At 47.8% G+C, this 26,246-nt stretch overlaps 1 pseudogene; it reads right to left on the bottom strand.

The window, feature by feature from the left end:
• The window catches only part of LOC147663752 (uncharacterized), a 231,585-nt pseudogene extending 205,488 nt beyond the window's left edge, over nucleotides 1-26,097 (bottom strand).
• Between the last annotated feature and the right edge of the window lie 149 nt (nucleotides 26,098-26,246).

Raw genomic sequence — 26,246 nt, forward strand, 5'->3', positions numbered from 1 at the left:
TTTGTACGACATATGTTGCGAATAAAAGACTTAATTGGCTTACCAGGAGCTTTTCTGGTGTTTTTTGAAGTAGTTGTTGTAGAGGATTCCATAAATTCTGTTGCTGATATTCTCCTTTTACGTATGGTATTTTTGATACTTCTTTGCCTTGAAGGCATTTTTGCTTGCTTTTCAGAAGTTGATTTGAATCTGTTGTTCTGAAAAAAAAACACATGAAAGACCACTATTAGCAAACAACAAAGTAATGACAAAAAGCAAACAATATAAACAATAAATTGCAACATATTTAAGTTTATACAACAGCAACTCAGGGCCTTATTTATGAAGGCCTTGCACCACCAGTGCAACCCATGTTGCATTCCCAAAATACAAATCCTCTACCTTGCAAATGTTGATATCAAGCATTATCAAAAAGCAGAACACAAACCAAGAGCAAAGAAACTCAAGGCCTTATTTATGAAGACCTTGCGCCAGAAGAGCGTCACTTATTTCCCATGGATAAAGTGATGCACCGGTTGCACAAGGCAATCATACATAAGGGCCAAATGAAAATACCATTGATTTGCCCCCAAAATCGTTTTTTGAATAACATTTAAAAAACACTGCACAGAACCTATGTATAAGCACTCCATATCACTTTTGAAACGTCACTGTTTCCCAAAATACAAATCCTCTACTTTGCAAATGTTGATATCAAGCATTATCAAAAAGCAGAACACAAACCAAGAGCAAAGAAACTCAAGGCCACCAGTGCGTCACTTTCTTCCCATGTTAAAAGTGACATACCTACGCCACAAGACAATCATAAATAAGACCCAAATATAGATACCATTGATTGGCACCAAAAATCGTTTTTTGAATAACATTTAAAAAACACAGGGCAGAACCTATGTACAAGCACTGAATTTCACTTTTGAAACCTCACTGTTTCCCAAAATACAGATCCTCTACCTTGCAAATGTTGATAGCAAGCATTATCAAAAAGCAGAACACAAACCAAGAGCAAAGAAACTCAGGGCCTTATTTATGAAAGCCTTGCGCCACCAGTGCGTCACTTTCTTCCCATGTTAAAAGTGACATACCTACGCCACAAGACAATCATAAATAAGACCCAAATATAAATACCATTGATTTGCACCAAAAATCGTTTTTTGAATAACATTTAAAAAACACAGGGCAGAACCTATGTACAAGCACTGAATTTCACTTTTGAAACATCACTGTTTCCGAAAATACAAATCCTCTACCTTGCAAATGTTGATATCAAGCATTATCAAAAAGCAGAACACAAACCAAGAGCAAAGAAAATCAAGGCCTTATTCATGAAGGCCTTGCGCCAGAAGAGCGTCATTTATTTCCCATGTTAAAAGTGACATACTGGCGCCACAAGACAATCATAAATAACAGCCAAATATAAATTCCATTGATTTGCCCCCAAAATCGTTTTTTGATTAACATTTGAAAAACACAGGGCAGAACCTATGTACAAGCACAGAATTTCACTTTTGAAACATCACTGTTTCCCAAAATACAAATCCTCTACCTTGCAAATGTTGATATCAAGCATAATCAAAAAGCAGAACACAAACCAAGAGCAAAGAAACTCAAGGCCTTATCTGTGAAGACCTTGCACCAGAAGAGCGTCACTTATTTCCCATGTATAAAGTGATGCACCGGTTGCACAAGGCAATCATAAATAAGGGCCAAATGAAAATACCATTGATTTGCCCCCAAAATCGTTTTTTGAATAACATTTAAAAAACACTGCACAGAACCTATGTATAAGCACTCAATATCACTTTTGAAACGTCACTGTTTCCCAAAATTTAAATCCTCTACCTTGCAAATGTTGATAGCAAGCATTATCAAAAGGCAGAACACAAACCAAGAGCAAACAAACTCAGGGCCTTATTTATGAAAGCCTTGCGCCACCAGTGCGTCACTTTCTTCCCATGTTAAAAGTGACATACCTACGCCACAAGACAATCATAAATAAGACCCAAATATAAATACCATTGATTGGCACCAAAAATCGTTTTTTGAATAACATTTAAAAAACACAGGGCAGAACCTATGTATAAGCACTGAATTTCACTTTTGAAACCTCACTTTTTCCCAAAATACAAATCCTCTACCTTGCAAATGGAAAGGGGCGACCACTCGGTCCCCCCGTACGTATGATCGGGTGCCCTGATCCTCCCGGGAAACCATTTTGGGCGGGGGGCGTGTCTCGGCTGGTATGCCCGAAGCGGCGTAGCCGGGGCGCGCCTTTTCCCGCCCAAGAGGGGTTGTCCTAGACACCTACACCGATGACCACGCCCAGAGGCGTACCTGGGGCGGGTACACGCCCTCCCGAAGAAGAATAAAGAGAGCGGGAATCCGAAGAAGCGTCCTCTTGTTCCTGTGCTTGGAAGGCTGCACCCACTCGTTGCTCGTGAGCCCTCGACGGAACAAGGAGCCATTTTTGAGAACTTGTAATTCTTGTGTTTCTCTTTCAGTGACTGTACAGCAAAGGATCCAGGACCGTGTCGATCGACCCGGAGGAGATAATCGAAACCATGTCTGGCAAGAAGGCAGGAAAGGGTTCCGAGACAGACCAGGTGCTTCGCATGTTGGTGAACAGAATGGCGAGAATAGAACGGAGCATCGGGCAGGTCCCAGCGCTTGGTCGGGATATGGCGGGCATCAAGAAGCAACTGGCCGCAATGAACAAGCCTGGTAACCCGAAGAAGGTAATAGGCCCGGCATTGCCGGGAGTCGTCCCCGAGGGTAGAGGGAAACCGGTCAAGAGGAGGACGGCGGCAGGGGAAGATCCGGTCCCTGAGGTGCCCCCGGTCAGCCCTGCCATACCAGCTGATGACCCAGTACCAACCCCAGACACGGGTCAACCGATTCCGGTTGTGATTACGCCCGCTAACGAGGAGGATATGCCTCCTGAATTGGCCACCCAGTTGGCCGCATGGCTCAATAAGAAGGCAGGAGGTGCTACGGCGCCAGGAGACACGGCCGAAGAGGCCATATTACTAATCCAGCAGTTGCGGCAGTCGAAAGATGCCGCGAAGACGAATCCCCCTCTTGTCTCCCCACAGGCGACACCAGAAGGACCGGCAGCAGGTCTCGAGAAAACGGCGGGAACGACAGCACCAGGTAAGCTCGCCTTGCCAGTGGCAGGGGAGGGCTCATTACCCTCAAGGCGGGAGAGGGTGGTTCAACATATACTGTTGGCCACAAAAGAGTTGATCTGGGCAGACAAATATGTCAATATGTTTTCGTTGTTAACTGACCATCGGGAGATGGAGTATGCTAAAACACAGAAAGATTTGTGGCACCCGAGCGTCTGGCGCGCCAAGATGACAGAGTTCAGGGTTGAAGAGACGATAACAAATTGGGCTAAGGCTTTTGCAATGTTTACTGCGATTATTGGGGAACGTAAGCCCGAGTTATTGCCCGAGCTGTCTTGTTATCAGGCACGTATAATGGATTTTTATGAAACGTATGAGGGGGGTGAATGGAAAGGTTACGACATGAAGTTCCGTAAAGCAAAAGAGTATGATTCCTCTCTGACATGGGATTGCCTCGACTCCATTTCTTGGCATAAACAGCTCCTGCCTGGGGCGGCAAGAACTTCTTCGGCAGGTGGGAATGGGTCGGGGGTTTCCCGCCAGAAGCCTGCGGTGCCCTTTCGAGCAGGCACCGGCGACGATCACCAGCCGAAATCCGGCTGGAATGGTGGAAAGCGGGGGGTCTGTTGGGGCTTCAATAGAGGCAATTGCAACAGACCGCAAGGTACATGTAGGTTCAAGCACGTGTGTGCGGGTTGTGGGAATCCCTCTCACACGGAGAGTTCATGCAGATCAAAAAATAGCGGGCGGGAGGTAAAGGAGGGTCCAAGCAGGACTGAGGTGGATTGTTGGGTACAATTGCCTACTCCCGTTGATCTCATGGCTATGACTCCTTGGTTAAACAAATACCCGGATTATGTCTCCGCTGGGGTGTTGAGGAAGGGATTCTTATATGGCTTCCACATCCCGGCGGGGGATTTTCATGGGGAACCTTTTTGCAAAAACCAGCTTTCAGCACAACAGAATCCAGGTGTTGTGGAAAGAAAAATCGATAAAGAGGTGAGACTAGGCCGTGTGGCTCGGCCTTTTCGGCTCCTGCCAGTGGCGAATTTTTATCTGTTCCCCGTTAGGGGTGGTCCCCAAAAAGGACCCGGGGGAATTTAGGCTGATCCATAATCTGGCTGCTCCAAAGGGCTTCTCAGTAAACGATGCTATTGACCCAGAAGTCTGTTTGGTGCGGTACGCATCGTTCGATGATGCCGTCACCATGTTAAATCGCCTGGGCCCCGGAGCGCTGATGGCGCAATCGGATATCGAATCAGCGTTCCGGTTGCTCCCGGTACACCCTCAGGATCAGCGTTTGCTAGGTTTTGCGTTCCAACGACGTTATTACATGGATAAATGCATGCCGATGGGTTGCTCCATTTCTTGTGCCTATTTTGAAAAATTCAGCTGTTTCTTAGAGTGGGCATTCACTGAGGCCATGGGGCATAGGCATGTTATGCATTACCTAGATGATTTCCTGTTCTTGGGAGCAGCCGGCGACACGCAATGTGAGCAGGCGCTACACGACTTTTGCATCCTTATGAGGGAGTTTGGAGTGCCATTGGCACCCGGTAAGACGGTTGGACCATCTACTTCACTCGAGTTTCTGGGAATTGAGCTCGATTCTGTGGAGGGATGTTTCCGTTTGCCAGTGGGAAAGGTATCTAAATTTAGGGCTTCCCTGGAAGTTTGCCTTGGTAAGGCGAAAGTGACCCTGCACCAGTTACAGCAAGCAGTGGGTCAGCTTAACTTTGGCTTGAGAGTGATACCAATGGCCCGCCTCTTCTCACGCTCTATTGCACAAGCTATGGTTGGTCTCAAAGAAGGACACCACTGCACGAGACTGTCTGCAGAGGTTCGCCAGGACATGCGCATTTGGTTGGCATTCTTGGCGGACTTCAACGGTCGAGTGGTGTGGAACAAGCCGCCAGCGTCCTCGGACGAGCTGGGTTTGTGGACCGACTCGGCGGAAAGCGTGGGATTTGGCGCCATCTTTGGTAATCGATGGTCGGCGCAAACATGGCCGACGTGGTGGCACACCAGCGGTCTCACAGGTAAAATAGGGTTCCTCGAGCTATTCCCTATTTTTGTTGCTCTAATGGCATGGCCGAACGAGTTCCGAGACCGCTCGGTGGTATTTTGGTCTGATAATATGACTGTTGTCGAATGCATCAACCAACAGGCAGCACGCTGCAAATGGATCTTGAGATTGTTGAAGGAAATTGTGCTGCTTTGCATGAAACTGAATGTACAGTTCAGGGCGAAACATGTGCTGGGTGTACTGAATCATGCGGCTGATGCACTCTCTCGTTCACATATGCAGGCGTTCAGGGTTTATCTACCTACAGCGGACCTAGTGGCTACACCATTCCCCGAAGCACTCTGGCTAATCGGTGCCCCGGATTACAAGACCTTGTGGCAGCAAGCTTAGCCCCCAGGACGAGGAAAGCATATGAAGGAGCGTTTCGTTCCTATTGTGCATTTTTGGGTCCGACAGGGAGTCAGAACTGGGGTCAGGAGGATTCCTTCCTTGGGTTCCTGGTGGCACTGCACAGAGAGGGCCGATCAGCGGCTACGGCCAATAGACACAGGGCGGCCATCTCGTTCATGGCGCAGGTCCATGGCATCAAAGACCCAACAGGTTCCTTTTTGGCGAAAAAACCCCTTCGCGGCTGGCAGCGCCTCGAGGGTCGCAAGCAAGACGTGAGGCGCCCGATTGGCTTAGAAAGGTTGTCCCTGCTCATGGCAAAACTAGGCACGACATGCTCCTCCCAATTCGAGGTGGTGCTGTTCCGGGCAGCTTTCGCATTAGCGTTCCATGGGGCTAGGCAGGTGAGCGAACTGGTCGCAAGAAATAAGAAAGATGTGGAGGGTGGCTTGTGCAGGGATCACATCCTAATTAGGGGTGATTCGATGATAGTCACGATAACTAAGTCCAAAACTGACCAGGGAGCGATGGGAAACAGTGTTGTTGTCCAGCGCATGCGAGGGTCCCCCACGTGCCCGATAATGTGTATAGAGGAATACTTGGCACTGAGGGCGGATACATGGGGGGGGGAGTCTGCTGAGGCACATCGATGCCACCCCACTGACGAGGTTTCAGTTCCAGAGGGTGCTAGCACTGACAATCGCTGCGGCGGGCATGGACCCGTGCGATTTCGGGACCCACTCCTTTAGGATAGGGGCTGCTACTGAGGCTACAGCCAGGGGTCAGAGTTCAGAAGAAGTGAAACAGTTAGGACGATGGTCCTCGAACTGTTTTAAAAGGTATGTGCGATTGCACATGTTGTGAAGTCAAGTTACATGCACTCACGCTTCTTGTCTTCTGTTTGATTTACAGTTTCGCGAGCATGTCATGCGGGGCGGAATTTGCAGTCGACCCAGTACCAGGAGACCAGCGGTCATGGATCACCGTCTGAGGAGAGAGCGGTTTGGGTCGTGGGCCACTCATACCTGAGGCGGGCTGGGGACGTATTCAAAGCAGGTGACGCGACTCACGCAGCTGGGGAATACGGGTACAGAGTGGCCTTCCATGGAAGGGGCGGGCTCTGTGTTGACCAATTCGAATCGTTTATTGAGGGCGGCAGAGGTCACCGCCATCTGTAGTCATAGTACACCTGGGGGGCAACAACTTGGTGACTCTGGGTAGACGAGTATTACTCGAGCAAGTGTTGTCGGCCGTTAGCTGGTTGGCAAAAAGAATCCCGGGGTGCACGATTGCCTGGTCCCACATGGTTCCCAGAAAGGTGTGGCGGGGGGGCCTTTCAGTTTCAGCACTGAACCATTCGGTGAAGAAGGTTAACAACAAAATTGGTAGATTGTTTCACTCGGCGCAGTTGCATAGCATTCCTCATGGGTGTATTCGGGGTGATCACATGTATCTGAATGATGGGGTTCACCTGTCCCGGGAGGGGAATGTTTTACTCATAGGAGACTTCATAGCATGGCTAAGGGGTTTGAAGAAGCATGACCTTTAGGAGGAGTTTGGGGGGGCCGGATAGCCGGTCAACTATCCGGCCTGTGGCGGTAAGGTCATGATCGGTGAGCAGTAATTTCAAGATCCCTAGAGGGGGGCGCCACCCACTATGGATGGGAGCGCCCGGAGGGAGGTGGCCATTGGCCCCTCCCACTGGGAGGCGGCACCCACTAAGGATGGGTCGCCTAAGGGGAGACGGCCATAGGCCCCTCCCAGGGGAGGAGGCGGCTATATGCCCCTCCTACGAATTTGCTGGGGCCCGATATCCGCGACGGCGGATGTGATAGAGAGTGTGGGGGTGGGGGTGGAGTCCATGCTGTCCTTCCTACAGATACCTCACACGGGTGCTCGGAGGACCTTTAAGATGGCGTCGAGCGGAAAGAGGGGCCCCCAACAAGACAAGGGAAACTACAGTTGGCCATGAGGGTACAGTCCTCTGCGCGGCCGTCACTCACACCGTGAGGGCGAGAGTTTTTGGTAGTAGGGATCTGACACCGGTTAAGACCATGCCGTTGGCCCTTAATGCTAGGATGTACAATTTTAATTTAGAAAGTATGCATTTGCAGGATGTTAGACTCGGCTAGGATACCTTTGTATTAGAGATTTGTTATGGTTAGCCAAATAACATGTCTTCATCGAAATGTAATAAATGAAAATTGTACATGATTATGAAACTTTTATTTAATGTTTTAATTTTGTTTCATATTTTAATAAATACGGCCGGGAGGGTGACTCCCTCCCGCCTTCCAAAAGTTCATCCTTGGGGATTGTGTTGGGAGGGGGTGACGGGCATCCCGGGCATATGTTGATAGCAAGCATTATCCAAAAGCAGAACACAAACCAAGAGCAAACAAACTCAGGGCCTTATTTATGAAAGCCTTGCGCCACCAGTGCGTCACTTTCTTCCCATGTTAAAAGTGACATACCTACGCCACAAGACAATCATAAATAAGACCCAAATATAAATACCATTGATTGGCACCAAAAATCGTTTTTTGAATAACATTTAAAAAACACAGGGCAGAACCTATGTACAAGCACTGAATTTCACTTTTGAAACCTCACTGTTTCCCAAAATACAAATCCTCTACCTTGCAAATGTTGATATCAAGCATTATCAAAAAGCAGAACACAAACCAAGAGCAAAGAAACTCAGGGCCTTATTTATGAAGGCCTTCCGCCAGAAGAGAGTCACTTTTTTCCCATGTTTAAAGTGATGCACCGGCTGCACAAGGCAATCATAAATAAGGGCCAAATGAAAATACCATTGATTTGCACCCAAAATTGTTTTTTGAATAACATTTAAGAAACACTGCGCAGAACCTATGTACAGGCATTCAATTTTACTACTAAAACTTAACTATCTGCTTCCAAATATTCTCCATAGAGCAAACAAACATCTAAATTAAATAAATCATTACTTACCTTTACAAATGCTTTGGGAGATTGAAAACAGTGTCAGACACACACACCAATTTTTCTTTAGCAGAGCAAAAGGTGTGCACTCAATACACTGAAACAAAGACTGGCATAGAAAATCTCTAACTTTCCACACATATGCCTTATTTCAACCAATCAAAAGTCTTCCCTCACTATTTTCAAACCAACAACCTTCCCCCTCTCAGATCTTTCTATCAGTTACCATAGCAACTCCCTCCTAACTGAACTCTCAGGTTCAAAAGTGTATTCTACAATGATGCAAATTAAGTCAGCAAGGATGTTTGACCTCTCAATACACCAGCTTATCCAGGGCATTATTGCTTTTAGTGACTTTTTCTTAACCATTCAAATTGCTTCTTTCACACAACACAACCATGCACCCTAACTTTCAGTTTTCAACTATCTGAATCGACCAATCATTGCTTGTGATTCAAGAACAGAGAAACTCCACAATTATTTTTTGTAAACTCCTACTGTTCCAACTTCCATTTCATTCCCACACTTCATCTGACTGCACCAGAACCTTCTCACATCATGTATTCTGTATGGATTATTGGACATAGCTACATCCAGTGGGCTCAAAGGTATGCAGCAAGCAGAAATGATCACAACCTTGATTTATCTGGAAATCAAGTGGATTGGCCAGAGAGGATTGAGATGTCATCAATTGATACCATTGGTGAAAACCTTTTGGCATCTGCCAAACCCTGACCTCTTAATAGTGCACTGTGGTGGAAATGATTTGGGCACTATGACTGGGGTTGGTATGGAAATGCTTTTAAAGGACACCTTTGATCAATTGATGACACTTTTTCCACAAACTGCCTTGGTATATTCAAATATATGCCAAAGACAGAAATGGAACTGGTCCAACCAATTTTGTCCACAATTTTAAAAAGCACGGAAACATGGGAATAAATCTGTTTCTGCTTACATGAGAGACTGTGGAATGGGTTCAATATACAATAATAACTTGCGTTACAACATGCAAGACATTTACAGAGGAGATGGTGTGCACTTCTCAGATGAGGGAAATAGAATTTTCCTCCTGAATTTAAGACTGTGCATTGGAACCTACTTGTAGGTACCTAAATCAACCACAAAACCCAAAAGCTCTTTTCAGAGCTACCCTACCTCTGATCATTCAAAACGTTTATCTTTTTCTAACTTTTTTCACTATTTTTCACTAAAGTACGCTTCCCGGTACGCGCACCGGTGCGTGTACCGGGCGCTTCCCCCGCGGAAAATTCAAGATTTCTTTTTTTTTTTTAGCCTTTATGAGCCTCCTAAGCCCCCCTCAGAAAACCTAGAGGGTCAGGAAGTGTCTACCGTGCCCCCTTCTACCCATTCCGAACATTGTTTGCCCTCCATCTTGTGTCTCGATTGTACCGAAACACAAAATGGAGGACTCCCGTAACGCTGCCGGTGCGCGCACTGGTAAGCGCTCCATAAAAAAAGGTGGGAAAGTAATTTACAGAAAAACCACTGGAGACACTTTCATCAAATATAGAATAGGCCCTACTGCATAGCAGTCCCTACCATTTGCCCAAATTTGGTGGAATTCCATTGAGAAATTTAGGCTACAGGCCTGTCTAAATATCCCAAGGTAAATTACATGACCAAAACACATATGAAGTGTTAGAATTTACAACCAATTAAAAAGTTTCTTTCATTTTCTATGATTATTTCCTGACATTTGATTGGTTATGTACATGAATAAATAAAAAAAAGAGAAGGAAACACAGCCATTTTGATTACTGCTTCCTGAAGTACATTTGAAAAGAAATAACACTGACAACTTCAACTGCTTTCTCAAAGGTAAGTTGTTATTTTGGAAAGTGAAGTATGTTGTGCACTTTAAGTTAATTTGAGAAAAAATATTCTGTTAGTTATATACTATCCCTCTGTAATAGTTATAGATTGAGATAGGCTTCTCTGTTATAGTTATGGATTGAGTTAGGCTACTTTTACTGGAGTCAACTGCAATAGATCTCCAAAAACAATAATGTGTTTTCCTCCAAATAACACATCATACTCCAAGGCGGCTGTACACCAAGGCGGCTCCCCTGACACACACAGGGAGTTAAGCCGAACACCACACGGCATTGCTGAGCCGATCACGCTTTTAAACTCTTAATTTGAAGTTTGTTATAAAATTGTGTTTACGCTTTTAATACACTGCTTAGCATAGCGTATGACTAAATAGGCTGTTGGGGGCATTTTCGAGCCGTTACTGGGCTCCTATTTCCCTCGGGCTACCGACAAGGGAAAACCGGAAGGAACCGCCATCTTGGGTAGGGGAAGAGGGCACTTAGCGCTCTAGTGCGAGGGCGAACACAGGCCCTTGCGCTATAAATCAAGGCAGGAGCCTCGGGCGCACCCTGTACACCAAGGCGGCTCCCCTAACACACACAGGGAGTTAAGCCGAACACCACACAGCATTGCTGAGCCGATCACGCTTTTAAACTCTTAATTTGAAGTTTGTTATAAAATTGTGTTTACTCTTTTAATACACTGCTTAGCATAGCGTATGACTAAATAGGCTGTTGGGGCATTTTCGAGCCGTTACTGGGCTCCTATTTACCTCGGGCTACCGACAAGGGAAAACCGGAAGGAACCGCCATCTTGGGTAGGGGAAGAGGGCACTTAGCGCTCTAGTGCGAGGGCGAACATGGGCCCTCGCGCTATAAATCAAGGCAGGAGCCTCGCGCGCACCCTGTACACCAAGGCGGCTCCCCTGACACACACAGGGAGTTAAGCCGAACACCACACGGCATTGCTGAGCCGATCACGCTTTTAAACTCTTAATTTGAAGTTTGTTATAAAATTGTGTTTACTCTTTTAATACACTGCTTAGCATAGCGTATGACTAAATAGGCTGTTGGGGCATTTTCGAGCCGTTACTGGGCTCCTATTTACCTCGGGCTACCGACAAGGGAAAACCGGAAGGAACCGCCATCTTGGGTAGGGGAAGAGGGCACTTAGCGCTCTAGTGCGAGGGCGAACATGGGCCCTCGCGCTATAAATCAAGGCAGGAGCCTCGCGCGCACCCTGTACACCAAGGCGGCTCCCCTGACACACACAGGGAGTTAAGCCGAACACCACACGGCATTGCTGAGCCGATCACGCTTTTAAACTCTTAATTTGAAGTTTGTTATAAAATTGTGTTTACTCTTTTAATACACTGCTTAGCATAGCGTATGACTAAATAGGCTGTTGGGGGCATTTTCGAGCCGTTACTGGGCTCCTATTTACCTCGGGCTACCGACAAGGGAAAACCGGAAGGAACCGCCATCTTGGGTAGGGGAAGAGGGCACTTAGCGCTCTAGTGCGAGGGTGAACATAGGCCCTCACGCTATAAATCAAGGCAGGAGCCTCGCGCGCACCCTGTACACCAAGGCGGCTCCCCTGACACACACAGGGAGTTAAGCCGAACACCACATGGCATTGCTGAGCCGATCACGCTTTTAAACTCTTAATTCGAAGTTTGTTATAAAATTGTGTTTACTCTTTTAATACACTGCTTAGCATAGCGTATGACTAAATAGGCTGTTGGGGGCATTTTCGAGCCGTTACTGGACTGCTATTTACCTCGGGCTACCGACAAGGGAAAACCGGAAGGAACCGCCATCTTGGGTAGGGGAAGAGGGAACTTAGCGCTCTAGTGCGAGGGCGAACATAGGCCCTCGCGCTATAAATCAAGGCAGGAGACTCGCATGCACCCTGTACACCAAGGCGGCTCCCCTGACACACACAGGGAGTTAAGCCGAACACCACACGGCATTGCTGAGCCGATCATGCTTTTAAACTCTTAATTTGAAGTTTGTTATAAAATTGTGTTTACTCTTTTAATACACTGCTTAGCATAGCGTATGACTAAATAGGCTGTTGGGGGCATTTTCGAGCCGTTACTGGGCTCCTATATACCTCGGGCTACCGACAAGGGAAAACCGGAAGGAACCGCCATCTTGGGTAGGGGAAGAAGGCACTTAGCGCTCTAGTGCGAGGGCGAACACAGGCCCTCGCGCTTCATAAATGGCCGCACTCACTCGCCGGCGCAGCGGGCGCGCCGATGGCGCGCCAGAGGCAAGCCTGTCTGGGCCCGTCCGGGCCAGTACGGACCTAGGGCCAGATACGCTGCCCAATGCAGTGGGAGTACCCCTAACATACTCGCAAGAACAACTTATGCATCTATGTCCCAAAGCCTCCTGCCTTTGTCCAAGGGGACTGAGGTTGGATGCGCTTTTCAAAGTCTGCGACCTCTGCATCAATAGGAGCAAAGAGGCTCTGAATGCTCCCCCTCCCAGGGAACCATTACAGCTGGCTCTCCTGAATTGTAGATCCTTACCGAGGCATTCCTTGCATATCCACCACCTGATTTTAGATCACAAGTTAAATATTTTGTTCCTGTCGGAAACTTGGACATCGGACAGTTCTGATTTCGACGTGGTGAACGCCCTTTCCCCCGGATTCTGCATCTTTTGTTTGCACAGACCGTTGGGTAGAGGGGGTGGGCTGGCTATCATATATAAGGATACATTGGCATGTAGGGCCAATAAAGGGTCCATTTCGGATGCGGAAAGTTGTAGCTTTAAGATCCAACTGTCCCCCAACGACTCGTTGTCGGGGTTGCTGATCTACCGGCCTCCAGGCAATATCAAACAATTCGCAAATTCTCTGCTTGAAGAGGCCCCAATGCTGATAGCATCGGCACCCAATTTCCTCCTGCTCGGAGATCTGAATCTCCATTTCGATTCACCGGAGGATAAAGTAGCGAACGATCTAAGATCTGAACTTGGGCTGGGGAACATTATCCTACATATCCAGGAGCCCACTCATGTCAAGGGCCATTTATTGGACACAGTGTTTTCCAACATTCCCCTTCTCTCCACGTCGCCGCCCCTGCCTCTCCCGTGGACCGACCATTTCCTGATCCCTTTTCAAGTGGGTTTTGCCTCAGCTCCCCCACCCCCTTCGGCAGCCACAGCACGAGTACCAGTGAGGGTATGGTCGAAACTCCCAATCAATGATCTAACCTGCAAGTTGACACAGACCATCCCGGTACTTAGTAGGGACCCGTTAGAAGCCGACGATGCCTTTTGCGATTGACTCGGTACGGCTTTAGATGCTGTACTTCCCCTGAAAATAGCTAATACTAAGACTGGGGACCCTAAATCCTCATGGTTCACCCCCGAGTTAGGCCTCCTGAGGAAAATATGTAAAAAGAAAGAACGGGACTGGCGAAAAAACTGGGCAGTAAATACCAAAGAAGAGTACAGGGCAGCCATGAGAACTTATGAAGCTGCACGTAATTCCACCAAAGCGGCCTACCTTGAAGACAGGATAAAATCGTCAGCCAATTCCTCGAGTGAAACTTATAAAATTCTCAAAGAGCTGCTCAAAGTTCCAGTGCCCTCAGGATTCCCAGAGGGGAGCTCGGATCGCTGCAATCTTCTGGCCCAGTTTTTCGACCATAAAATCCAAAACATCATAGCCGGCCTCCCCAAGCCCCGACAGAGACGGGTCTCAGGGGAGATCTGCTTGGCCGCCGACAGAGCTGTGCTGGACAATTTTGTCCCGATTACCAGGGAAGCTTTTTGTAAAGAGCTGGGCGTGCAAAAAAGTGGCTCACCGATGGACCCCATGCCTATGCACATCCTAAAGCATTTTACGGATGTCATAGCGGGCCCGGCAGTAGATTTACTTAACGCTTCCTTCGCCTCTGGCCAGGTCCCCCCCAGTTGGAAGCGGGCCATAGTAAAAGCCCTGTTGAAAAAAGCTGGGCTTGACCCCGCCGATTTTTCCAACTTTCGGCCAATCTCCTTACTGCCAGGGATGGGAAAAATCGCAGAGAAATGGGTCAACCGGCAGCTCTCTTCCTTCTTGGAAACCAACGAGCTGTTGCGGCACTCCCGAACTGGCTTTCGGCCCGGTCAGGGCACTGACTCGGCGCTGATTGCTATGGTAGAAGAGGGCAGGTGCATCTTAGATTCAGGAGGATCAGCAGCTCTGGTTCTCCTGGATCTGAGTGCCGCATTTGACACGGTGGATCACAAGATCTTGATCCACCGGCTGGAAGAGCTGGGAGTAAGAGAGTTGGCGCTCACCTGGCTGACGTCTTTCTTGAGTGAGCGAACGTATCAAGTGTGCAAGGGCAATAGAAGATCAGTGCCCACCCCCCTTCAGTGTGGTGTCCCGCAGGGCTCATCGCTGAGCCCTACGCTTTTTAACGTCTATATGGCCCCACTGGAGGGGGAGGTTGCACCCTTTGGAGTGAAACTCGCAACGTATGCGGATGACACCCAATTGATTGTTTCGCTATCGCTCGCAGAGAGCCACAGAGAAAAGTTTGCCGCCTGCCTTACCAACATCATGGCATGGATGGCAGACTCGAGACTCAAGCTTAATGGCTCTAAAACAGAGGTGATGCTTCTGGGAAATCTCTGTACCTCCCTCCCCAAATGTATGTGGCCTTCTTGTCTAGGGGAGCCCCCGGCCCCGAAAGAATCCATAAAAAGTCTTGGCGTCTGGTTAGAACTGGAACTGTCGATGCACACTCAGGCTAAACAAACTGCAGGGAGCTGTTACGGTCTGCTCCGTTTAATACGGAAAGCCATGCCCCTTCTTCCCCCAGAATCCAGAAAATTACTAGTACAGGGCCTTATCCTGTCAAGACTGGATTACAACAACGCCCTCTTCCTAGCAGCGCCAGAGTACACCCTGAACGTGCTCCAGAGGGCACAGAATGCAGCCGCCAGACTGCTGACTAATACACCCAGAAGAGCATCAGCTAAACCGGCCTTGAAAGCGCTCCATTGGCTGCCCATAAGAGCGAGAGTGAAATTCAAAGCGCTCTGTACCGTGTTCAGAGTCCTCCAAGGGACAGGTCCTCCGATCCTAAAAGACCTGATCCGCCCCTACAAATCATCAAGAACGCTCCGCTCTGGCGAGGAGAACCTGGTGGTAATCCCAAGAGCAAAAAGAGCAAGGACTGGGGGACGTCGTTTCTCAATAAATGCTGGCTATCTGTGGAACTCCCTCCCAACAGCAATGAGGAAAGAACCCAGCTTGGCCAGATTTCGAAAAACTCTGAAAACTTTTCTTTTCCCCCATAACGACTAACATCTCAGGGTGTTGATCAGAGGAGTTCCGTCTGAGTGTACATTTAGCGCTGGGACGCTCAAGGGCAGCCATGCGCTTTAGAAATCTATTTTCATTTCATTTCATTCATACTCTGTTCTAAGAATTTCTTGCATTCTCAAATGCACAAAAGCAAGCATTAGATTTGAGACCATGCTTACTTCATCAATGATAAGAAGTTTCATTTTCTTCAAGACTCTTGAAACTTCAGAACACGCATCTCCAGCTAACTTGTTGTAATGCAATTTATTATCATGCTCAACTAACAGCATCAGTAAACGATGTAGAGTAATCCCTTTAATGTTATGTGCTGCCAGACCAGTTGGAGCAGTTACAACACAAGACAGTCCTTTAGCATTAGTCCTTTTCTGCAGATAACTTGCAATGGCTTTAATTAGAAAACTTTTTCCTGTCCCAGCTTCTCCACTTACATACATTCGGACAGGCTCAAATGATGTACATGAGCACTCTTTTTTCTCATGTCTGAATCCATGTTCAATCTGTTCTGTAACTTCATCATATATCTTTTTCTGCTCAATGTTTAGTTGCTTTACCAAATCTTCTAAGTTAACTCCATCCTCTTGAGCTTGTTCCATAGCTCTTTCCACCTCATCCATGGCAGTGGCAGCTTCATTTTGGATAATAGGTCCTCCTAGTGGATCCTGACTCAATGAAGTAGAACTCTGACTGTCTTGAGAACTGTCTCTAGCATATGGGCCGGGATGCCCGCCACCCCTCCCAACACCAATTCCCCATGGGAGGAGACAGACACAGGTTTGAACTTTTGGAAGGCGGGGGGGAGTTACCCCCCCGGCTGTATTTATTAAAATATGAAACAAAATTTAAAACTTTAAATTAAAACGTTTCATGAATCATGTACAATTTTATCTTCCATTACATTTTGATGAAGACAAGTTCTTGGCTAACCTTAACAAATCTCTAATACAAAGGTTTCCTAGCCGAGTCTAGCATCCTGAAAATGCATACATTCTAAAATAAAATTGTACATCCTAGCATTAAGGGCCAACGGCAAGGTCTTAACCGGTGTCAGATCCCTACTACCAAATTCCCGCCCTCACAGTGTGAGTGGCGCATGCGCAGAGGACTTTACCCTTGCAGCCAACTGTAACTTCCCTTGTCGTAGGGGCCCCCTTTCACTCAACGCCATCTTAAGGTAGTCCGAGTTCTCGTGCGAGGTATCCGTAAGAAGGACAGCGTGGACTCCCCCCCTTCCCCACTCTCTCTTCCGCCGGAGCGGATATCCGGCCCCCGGGAAATTCGTAGGAGGGGCATATAGCCTTCTCCCCCTGGGAGGGGCCTATGGCCGTCTCCCCCTAGGCGACCCATCCGTAGTGGGTGCCGCCCCCCGTGGGAGGGGCCAATGGCCGCCTCCCCCCGGGCGCTCCCATCCATACTGGGTGGCGCCCGCCCTAGGGACCTTGAAATCACTGCTCACCGATCATGACCTTACCGCCCGACCAAAATAAATATGACAGTTGTTTTACCTACTAAGGAAAGAAAATACGCCTAATCTGTAACAGCTTGACAATTCACCAACTTTGACATTGCTACAAAGAGAAAAAAGTCCTAAAGCACAAGACAATTTATATTATTTAATCCATTCCTCTACATTTCTACAAAGGAGAAAAGGCCTACAAGCATCTATTCAATCAAAGGCATACATCCCTGATGCAAAATGACCATATCTTTTTATTACATTCGAATAATCACCAACAATTACTTTATTCCAAAAACATTGCAAAAAGGGGGTTGGTGGGTGGGTCAAAATTGCAGCTTGTTCCCTCGAGGGCTCATGAGCGACGAGTGGTGCAGCCTTCAGAGCACTGGAACAAGAGGAAGCTTTGTTGAATTCCCGCTCTATTTATTCATCTGCGGGAGGGCAGGAGCCCGCCTCAGGTACGCCCATCCGTGCGTGGACTTCCGGGCGGGTGTTTAGGACAACCTCTTCTGGGCGGGAGGGGCGTGCTCCGGCTACGCTGCTTCGGGCATACCAGCCAGGACACGCCCCCCGCCAACAATGGTTCCCGGGGGATCGGGGCACCCATCCATACGTTCGGGGGGACCGAGTGGTCTTCCCTTTCCATATGGGCCGGGATGCCTGCCACCCCTCCCAACACCAATTCCCCATGGGAGGAGACAGGCACAGGTTTGAACTTTTGGAAGGCGGGGGGGAGTTACCCCCCGGCCGTATTTATTAAAATATGAAACAAAATTTAAAACTTTAAATTAAAACGTTTCATGAATCATGTACAATTTTATCTTCCATTACATTTTGATGAAGACAAGTTCTTGGCTAACCTTAACAAATCTCTAATACAAAGGTTTCCTAGCCGAGTCTAGCATCCTGAAAATGCATACATTCTAAAATAAAATTGTACATCCTAGCATTAAGGGCCAACGGCAAGGTCTTAACCGGTGTCAGATCCCTACTACCAAATTCCCGCCCTCACGGTGTGAGTGGCGCATGCGCAGAGGACTTTACCCTCGCAGCCAACTGTAACTTCCCTTGTCGTAAGGGCCCCCTTTCACTCGACGCCATCTTAAGGTCATCCGAGTTCTCGTGCGAGGTATCCATAAGAAGGACAGCGTGGACTCCCCCCCTTCCCCACACTCTCTTCCGCCGGAGCGGATATCCGGCCCCCGGGAAATTCGTAGGAGGGGCATATAGCCGTCTCCCCCTGGGAGGGGCCTATGGCCGTCTCCCCCTAGGCGACCCATCCGTAGTGGGTGCCGCCCCCAGTGGGAGGGGCCAATGGCTACCTCCCCCCGGGCGCTCCCATCCATACTGGGTGGCGCCCCCCCTAGGGACCTTGAAATCACTGCTCACCGATCATGACCTTACCGCCACAGGCAGGATAGTTGACCGACTATCCGGCCCCCCCACACCTCCTAAAGGTCATGTCTCCTCAATGCCCTTAGCCATGCTACGAAGTCTCCTATGAGTAAGTCATTCCCAGCCCCGGACAGGTGCACCCCATCATTCAAATAATAGTGATCACCCCGAATACACCCATGAGGAATGCTTTGTAAATGAGTAGAGCGAAACAGTTTCTCAATCTTGTTGTTGACCCTTTTGACCCAGTGGTTCAACGCCGACACAGACAGACCCCCCCCCGCCAAACTCTTCTGGGAATCATGTGGGACCAGGCAATCGTACACCCCGGGAGCCTCTTGGCCAACCAACTGACTGCTGATAATATGCGCTCTACCAACACCCGTCTTCCCAGCCTTACCAAGTCATTGCCTCCCAGATGCACTATGATTATAGATGGCGGTGACCTTTGCCGCCCTAAGAGTTCCTCCAAATAGCTCTGAAACTGGTCAAAACAGAGGCCTCCTTCCCCATGGAAGGACACTCTGAACCCATATTCCTCAGATGCGTGGATCGCGTCACCTGCTTTGAATATATCCCCGGCACGCCTCACGTATGAGTGGCCCACGACCCATACCACTTGATCCCCAGTCGGTGATCCTTTCTCACTGGTCCTCTGGTGTTGGGCCGGTCCCAATTTTCGCCCATTGTTACAGGCTTGCGAAACTGTAATCCAAACAAAAGACAACAAGCGTGAGTGCATTACATCAGTCTTTTACAACATGTGCAGTCGCACATACCTCTTGAAACAGTTCGAGGACCAACGGCCTAACTGTTTTACTTCCTCTGTACCCAGACCCCGAGCCGTAGCCTCTGTAGCGGCCCCTATCCTGAATGAGTGGGTCCCAAAATCACACAGGTTCAAGCCCGCCGCAGCAATTGTAATTGCCAGCACCCTCCGAAACTGAAATCTTGTCAACGGGGTGCCGTCCTTGTGTCTAAGCAGGGTCCCACCCCATGTTGTCCACCTCTGTGCCATGTAGTCCTCCAAACACCTTACTGGACAACTGGGGCTCCCTCGGGCGCGCTGCAGCACCACACTACTCCCCAAAGCCTCCTGTTCAGTCTTTGACCTGGCTATCGAAATCAGCAGAGAATCGCCCCTTAATTGAACGTGATCCCTGCATAGACCTCCCTCCACATCCTTCATATTCCTTGCTACGAGTTCACTTACCCGCATGGCCCCATGGAATGCCAATGCGAAAGCCGCTCGGAACAGAATTACCTCGCTGGGCGAGGAGCATGTCTCATCTAGTTTCGCTAGTAACAAGGACAATCTGTCTAACCCAATCGGGGGCCTTTTATCTTGTCTGCGATCCTCCAGGCGCTGCCAACCGCGGAGCGCCTTCCTGACTAAGAAGGAACCCGTTGGGTCCCGTATCCCATGGAGCTGTGCCATGAATGATATGGCAGCCCTATATCTGTTGACGGTTGCCGCCGATTGGCCTTCCTTATGAAGTGCCACCAAAAACCGGAGGAAGGACTCTTCCCGCCCCTAGCTATGACCCCCTACCGGCCCTAAAAAGGCGCAGTATGAACGAAACGCTCCTTCATAAGCTTTTCTCGTCCTGGGCGCTAAACTGGCTGCCACGAGGTCTTGTATTCCGGGGCACCGATCTGCCATAGTGCTTCGGGGAACGGTGCCGCCACTAGTTCCGCTGTAGGTAGATAACCCCTGAAAGCCTGCATGTGTGAACGAGAGAGTGCATCAGCTGCATTATTCAGTACACCCGGCACATGTCTTGCCCTGAATTGTACATTCAATCTCATGCATCGCAATACAATTTCTTTCAACAGTCTCAAGATCCACTTGCAGTGTGCAGCCTGGTGATTAATGCACTCGACCACTGTCATGTTGTCTGACCAAAACACCACAGATCGGTTTCTAAAGTCTTCCGGCCATGCCATCAGAGCCACCCAAATGGGGAATAGCTCCAAGAATCCAATGTTACCTGTTAGGCCACTTGAGTGCCACCATGCCGGCCATGTTTGTGCCGACCATCGGTTTCCAAAGATCGCGCCAAATCCCATACTCCCCGCCGAGTCGGTCCACAATCCTAGTTCGTCCGACGAGGCTGGGGGTTTGCTCCACACCACTCGACCGTTGAAATCCACCAGGAATGCTAACCAAATGCGCATGTCCTGGCGAACCTCTGCCGACAGTCTAGTGCGGTGGTGTCCTTCCTTAAGGCCCACCATAGCTTGTGCTATGAACGTGAGAAAGGGCGAGCCATCGGCATCACTCTTAACGCAAAATTAAGCTTACCCACTGTCTGTTGCAACTGGTGCAGGGTCACCTTATCTTTACGGAGACATTGTACCAGGGAAGCCCTGAACTTGGCCACCTTCTCAATTGGCAGACGGAAACACCCCCCCACTGAGTCCAGCTCAATCCCCAAAAACTCCAGTGAGGTAGATGGCCCCACCGTCTTACCTGGCGCCAATGGGACCCCGAACTCCCGCATGAGTGTGCAGAAGTCCTGTAGCGCTTGTGCACATTCCCGAGTGCCCGCCGGACCTAGGAAAAGGAAATCATCCAAATAGTGCATCACCTGTCTATGCCCTGTGGCCTCGGTGAACGCCCATTCCAAAAAAGAGCTAAACATTTCAAAATAGGCACATGAAATTGAACAACCCATGGGCATACATTTATCCATGTAATATTTCCCTTGAAACATGAATCCCAGCAGGCGTTGGTCCTGAGGGTGTACCAGGAGTAACCTGAATGCCGATTCAATATCTGATTTTGCTAACAATGCACCGGGGCCCAGGCGATTCAACAGAACGACTGCATCATCGAACGATGCATACCTAACCGAACACACCTCGGGGTCAATAGCCTCATTTACCGAGGCCCCTTTAGGGGCCGATAGATTGTGGATGAGTCTATACTCCCCCGGGTCTTTCTTCGGAACCACTCCTAGAGGAGAACACACAAATTCCGTAACTGGCAGACAGACAAATGGCCCCGCTACCCGCCCCAAGCTGACTTCTTTCGCTATCTTTGTGGCGGCCACCGCCGGGTTGTGCTGAGTAGACAGTTGGTTTTTACAGAAGGGGCTCCCCTGAAAATTTCCCGCCGGGATCCTGAGGCCATACAGAAAGCCATTCCTCAGAGTCCCGGCGGACACATGATCTGGGTATCGGTTCAGCCAGGGGGTCAAAGCCAAGATAACAATGGGTGAAGATGTTTGCTTCCAAGGCACCACATCAATCCTGCTTGGATCTCCCCTTTCCCCCCGTGCCATTGGACTTGGATCAACAGCTAGCTTCTGGGTGTGAGGAATTCCCACAGCCCGAACAAGCATGCCGGAACCTACACGTTCCTTGAGGACTGTTACAGGTTCCTTTGTTGAAACCCCAACAAACCCCCCGCTTGCCTCCATTCCCGCCGGACCTGGGATGCGGATCCCCTCCGGCATTCGCCCAAAAGGGCTGTGCCGGCTTCTGTTGGAATGTCCCAGAAAAGCTCGTGCTTGGTACCGACGTACCCGCCGGTCCCGGCAAAAGCTGAGCATGCCACGACACCGTGTCCAGACAATCCCATGTTAAAGCCTCGTTAAACTCCTTTGCTTTTCTAAAGGTAACGTCGTAACCCTTCCATTCATTTCCCCCGTACATTGCATAGAAATTCATGATCCTGTTCTGATAACATGATAAGTCAGGCAACACTTCTGGTTTACGCTCACCCATAATTGCCGTAAAAATAGAAAAGGCCCTGACCCAGCTCACCATGGTCTCATCGACCCTGAATTCCGCCATCTTGGCTCGCCATACGCTGGGGTGCCACAAATCTTTCTGGGTCTTTGCATATTCTACCTCACGATGGTCAGTCAAAAGTGAAAACATGTTGATGTATTTATCCCCCATATCATCTCTTTCGTAGCCATGGGAATGTGCTGCGATAAACTTTCCCGCCTTGAAGGTACTGGACCCTCCCCCACCAATGGGAATGGTCTCTTACCGGGTTCAGCCGTCTTCCCAGCCGTGTCCGTTGTCTTCGCTCAACCGTCCGTCGTGACCCCGTCGCCACCTGCGGGGGAATAGAGGGTATATTCGCCGTCCCGGCATCCCTTGACTGCCGTAACTGCTCGATAATTAATCTGGCTTCTTCAGCCGGGTCGCCCAAAGCCACTGATCCCCCTGCTCCTTTCTTTAGCCATGGTAATACTGCCGCTAACTGCAGTGCCAGCTCAGGGGACATTTGGTCATCCCCAATTGGCGTGATCATGACGGGGATTGGTAAACCCCCCTCCGGACCTGGTACCGGGCTATCTACCGGCGCGGCTGGATTGTCCGTGCCCGGGCTTGACGGATTCACTTCCGGGACTGGGACCTCACTAGAGCCTGCCCTCCCCTTACTCCTCTTACCCTTACCCCCCGGGGCGACATTCGGCAAGTCCGGTCCTATGACTTTTTTAAGCCGCCCGAGGGGGCATTCTGGGCCGCCATCTGCTTCTTGATGGCCGGTAAGCCACGACCGAGCTCATCCACTTTACCCATCTTTCGGTCCATCACCGCTACCCGGTTCACCAAAGTGCGTAGCATCCTCTCCATCTCGGAGCTCTTTCCCGCCTTCTTGCCAGACATGACTTCGGTTACTCCGTTCAACTTGATCCGCTAGAGTGACCCGATCTTCCACGCGCCTGACACTGAAAGAGAAATAACAAAGATTACAAGTTCTCAAAATTGCAGCTTGTTCCCTCGAGGGCTCATGAGCGACGACTGGTGCAGCCTTCAGAGCACTGGAACAAGAGGAAGCTTTGTTGGATTCCCGCTCTATTTATTCATCTGCGGGAGGGCGGGAGCCCGCCTCAGGTACGCCCATCCGTGCACGGACTTCCGGGCGGGTGTTTAGGACAACCTCTTCTGGGCGGGAGGGGCGTGCTCCGGCTATGCCGCTTTGGGCATACCAGCCAGGACACGCCCCCCGCCCACAATGGTTCCCGGGGTATCGGGGCACCCATCCACACGTTCGGGGGGACCGAGTGGTCTTCCCTTTCCAATCTCTTCAGCAATTGTGGTTTCTTGCTCTATTTCTTTGTTCAACATTTGCAGATAATTTAGAAAAATAGGACATTCTATGGTATCCTTAGTTGCATTAAAAGAGTCTTTATAACAGAGAAAATCTCCAAGTAGTTCCTCTTCTGTACGCCATGGCTTAAAGAGTTGCAAAAGAGCTAAATAGTAAAATTCTCTTTTGTCTGGAGCTTCGCAACTCAATTTTCGATGATTAATCAAATGGCCTTTTTTCTGCTTCACTAGACATCCTTCATAGCCAATGACTGCATATTTTCCATTATTGATATCTTCTGTGATGTTCCTCTTATAACTGTAGTTTTGCAGAACTTCATACAAACAAGTGTTCTCAAGGTGAGTACTTCTATTTGGATAGTATGTATCCAACATATTTGTCTTCAAAATATCTGTACTGTTTGGTTCTTTCTCCGCCAAATATTCAATTTCTTGTACAGATTTCAAAACTCGGTTTTGTGTTGCAGCAAGACCTAGACTTACCCAAATGATTGTTCTTGATTTGGCATAGAGACTTGCTGATGATAACCGATCAGAACATTCATATGCTCCAATTTCTCGATTCGACAACATCTTCAGACTGAAACTGTATAATTTCTTGCTTAGACTCTTTTCATGTGAAATGTCCTCCCCCATTTCCTTCAGTTCTGTCTTTTCTTTTTTTGTGATGTAAGATGTCACATATCGAGCCACAGCAATAGAGTTGTCAGCAAAGAACTGAATATCCATGTTAGCATTCCACATGGACAAAATCACTGGGTTGTAATCGTTGATGTACTTAGACTCTTCGTTTCTTTTTAAATTGTATGTATTTTTTCCTCGTCACAGTATGTCGTAGAGATGACATCAAATTATTTACTCTTCCCTTAGAAATCACTGGTCGTGGAAACGCAAAACGACATTTTGTGTAGTACTTTTCCTTGTTTTTAAATTTTCGACGACAGTACTTTCCACAACGATGAGATTGAAAACGTAAAACTTGTTGCCTTAAACTGTTTTCTTCAGTAGTTTTTGGAACAGCACATGTTGAATACTCGTCAATGAAACTCATTACTATTTCATCTGAATCTGATACAAATTTGGGTGTATTTTTAATCCATAACAACATATGTATATGAGGAGCACCTCTCGCTTGATATTCCTTCCTCCAAAAGAAATCCAAAACCTTTCCAAGGGGAGGATTTTTTTTGTTGGTAATAAAAGACATCATAGCTTCAAATCTATGATTAAAATATCTGCAAACATTCACTGGATCCAAAGAACACAGTTCTCCAGGTGTTTTCAATTCTATATTTTGTATGTTTCCATTTGCCTCTCGTAGAAATTGAAGTAAGTCATCCCATGCATACTCAGCACAGCTAAGAGTGAGGAACCATGCAGGAGTTCCTAAGTTTCTTAACATACATTTCAATTCTCCATGACGACGGAACCAATACTCATTGGTTCCACGCTGACATGCCATGAGATTGATTAGCTGAGATTCCAAAATACTGTCTTGCAGATTAACTTTCTCCATAAAGTCCCTTGCAGAAACATTTTGCAAATGAGCTCCACTTTTTAATATATGATTAACTGCATAAGAAAGACCAGACAAATCACTTTCATACAGTAGATGAAACAAATACGGTATGCATTGCCGAAACCTTGAATCTTCAGCATATAATCTTAAAGTCCGGTATTCAGCTGCAGGAATTTGAACTGGTCGATCTTCATATCATCCACCACGACCTGTTGGAAATAACTGTGGAAAACAACGAGCTTCCAAACTTTCTTCCCATACACTAATGGGACTTCCTTTTGCTGCTTTCATTTGAAACAAGTCAATTGCATTCCCCATTACTTCTTTGGAATGCAAAGGATGAACTGTATAATGTTCATATGTTTCTTCACTTCTAGACACATCAACTTTTTCAATTTGGCCAACTGAACAATCACTGTGTTCTTCAGTAGCTGTTTCCTCTGCTCCAACACTTACATCTTTATAGTACTCATTGTTTTTGACCAAATACAACGTTGCCTTTTTGACTTTCCTAACATCCACTAAATCTTGCCAGATTTTCTTACTCTTTGTCGGAACCCCATTAAATAGAATAACTAGAGGATCCTCTTCAACTCTTTCTACACCAATTGTATCAATATTTTTCTTGACATCTAGAGGCAAATAAACAACTCTTCCCTTTAATCCTCTTTGTAAATCTGTAGGAGGTAATTTCCCTATCTTAGGCTCCATGCAAACAATAGCTTGAAAAGGATGGACACATTGAATCAAAATTGATTCATAAGTATTTAAATCCATCAATTCAGAAGGAATATCTATCAACTGAAGATTATTATGAACTGCTCTAGCAGGCTTTCTATTTTCATTTAATTGTTTTCAAACAATAATTACAAATACGCTGATCAAAACTCAAATCAAAAGAATTCTCCACCAACAAATAACTTACAAAATCCTTCCATTCACTATTATTTTCCAATTCACATTTTGCATATAAATCAACTAACCTAGTCTGAATATTATAATGAGTCAGTCAACAACACACACAAGTTAAATTAGGCCTTTCACTTGATTTCACCTTAAACTTGGTAATTTTGTGGTAAATAAAATTACCCGGACATAGTTTCTATACATTAATAATGAAAAAGGATAGCTCATAAA

Source organism: Lissotriton vulgaris, unplaced genomic scaffold, assembly GCF_964263255.1.
Source record: "Lissotriton vulgaris unplaced genomic scaffold, aLisVul1.2 SCAFFOLD_2293, whole genome shotgun sequence".
NCBI classification, from domain to species: Eukaryota; Metazoa; Chordata; class Amphibia; order Caudata; family Salamandridae; genus Lissotriton; species Lissotriton vulgaris.